Below are 2,429 nucleotides of genomic sequence, written 5' to 3' on the forward strand. Positions count from 1 at the left end.
TTGATCTATGTTCCCTCTGCTTTTCTTTTAAGTAATCAATGCGTATGTTTTTATTATTACTCACGTCTTGGAGTGGTAGTCTATGCTTTATTGCGGGTGGGCCATAGAAACAGTCTATGAGGTCTTTCCTCTTGTGCTTTTTATGTGACGATACTGTTGTGGTGTGTGCATGTTGTTGATTGGCGGATGTGGCATGCATCCATTGAGGTAAAACTCGCTTCTTCTTTGCTACCGTTTCTGGTAAGGAAGTTTCCATCTTCTAACATGAAGTTATTTTTGAAACTGAGCGTCTTACATCAGTTGCTTAGTTATAATAATAGGCTAATAATAATAATAATAATAATAATAATTAAGGCGTGGTCTAATTTGATTGGATAAATAGACCTATTAATTCTTGACACATTAATTATTATTGGCTTTTAAATTATTAATATTACAACAGCTGCAACTAATTTGATTTCGCGTAGTACTTAGTACTGACGATTAATTGCAGTTGAAATCGGGAAGACAATGAGGATTATGATCTCCTTTACGACAATGATGTATATTATATAATTACAATTAAATAAGCTTTATATAAATTTTCAATAGAAGGAAATGAAGTGTCTACCAGGGACTCAGAATCGGCTACCACTGCCAGATGAGACTGCTGATGATTTACCACCACACCGTAGAGGAGGAGGCAGAAGACCACCGCCTCCCCCTCCCATAAGACCACCATCTCCAACGCCACTGCCAAGACAGGAAGGCAGGCGTCCTGAGGAATTACCTGCTGACCGAGGAGGTTGTGATCAACGGCCGGTTGGGCTGCCGGCACCTGGGAGAGGAGCAGGAAGAGGGGGTGGAGGTGGTACTGGTAGAGGTGACGGGTCTCGTGGTAGAGGTGCCGGGCGCGGGTCCTTAGACAGCAGAGGTGGGAGACCAGGGAGAGCAAAAGGAGAGCGGGGCAGGCCAGGGAATAACAGAAACAGGGAGAGAAAGGTGGCAGGCACAGCGGCAGCAGTGTCAAAGTCCCTTTACTACACCGTGGCACCAAAGAGGAAGGGGAGGGAGAGGAATGGGAGGGAGAGGAAGGGGAGGGGGAGGAAGAGAAGGGGGATGGTGGCAGGGACAAAATAATAGTGTACTTAATCAATTGGACAGACTTTTAGATATTATACAACTTATACTTACAAATAACCAGTTAACTATATAGCCTGTAACAATACATGTATCTAACACTTATTTATTCAATAAAATTAATTTTAATACTTATTGTAATATATTATTTATACTGTAGTCATGTTCACCAGTTGAGGTGAGTGTGGATGGGTTGACTAGTGGATCATGTGGTCTCCACTATGCAATGTTTCATAGATGATATTCCTTAACTATGCAATCTTATATTCTAGAAATCCTATTATGCATGGTAGGAAAGTATGTAAACAATTTTTGTTACATTTGAACTATTTACTTATTATCTTACTTTATTGAAGTGAAAATGACTTGAGCCAAGCCATTTCTAGTACATCTATATAGTTTTAATTGCAGGAAGAAGATCTGTAATACAACTTAGTGCCAGTACAATGGCAGCCATTTTGTTTTGATTACCACACCCACTACGTAACATGGGCGGGCATTGCTAAGGCGTGCATTTCTTTAATACGTGTATAAAGGAATGAATTGTTGACACACAATTAAATATATATATCGCATGTGGGTGAAAACAATCTTTGGATGACCTGGGGGCTACGCCCCCAGGTCGTTACAACAACTTACACAGATTTAAAGATATCCACAGCAAGAATAAGGTAGTCAGGATTTATGCTGTGACTGATTCTGGGAAATGTTTGGTTCCTTTCCTCGACTTCTACTTTAACAAGTTACCTCCAGATCCGAAGGCTTTTTTTTACGCCCACTCATTAATTTTTTACATAAATTCGGAAAGCCCTGGTATTCAAATGTTTTTATTGGCATTAATACAATGGGAAATATGATGAAAACAATATCTGAAAAAGGATGTCTTTCAAATGTTTATACCAACCATTTTTCGAGAGCTACTGCAACACATTTATTTTTGTCAGACGTTCCTGAAAAGGTCATTTAGGAAAAGACCGGGCACAGAAGCTTATCAGTATTGAGAGCCTCTGAGAATACCTCTTCAGACCAGTTAAAAGGAATGGCAAAAATGCTAGACTCAGCAACATCTTTTAAGACTCCATGTATAAAAAATAAGAATGCAGATCCTGATAAAATTGCAGTACCAGAGAAGAAAGCAGAAGAGGTAGATGATAATCCACCAAATAAGTTGCGAATGGCAGATGATACACCACTAAAACCAAAGCAAATGGCTCAAGAATTTTCAGGCAGTTTGGAACATTGTGTTATTAACTTCTACAATAACTCTGACTCAAAGTAACTCATTGAAGAGACTACAACTTACTGTCTAA

This window comes from Amphimedon queenslandica, unplaced genomic scaffold (genome assembly GCF_000090795.2).
Source record: "Amphimedon queenslandica unplaced genomic scaffold, v1.1 AMPQUscaffold_13390, whole genome shotgun sequence".
Taxonomy (NCBI): domain Eukaryota; kingdom Metazoa; phylum Porifera; class Demospongiae; order Haplosclerida; family Niphatidae; genus Amphimedon; species Amphimedon queenslandica.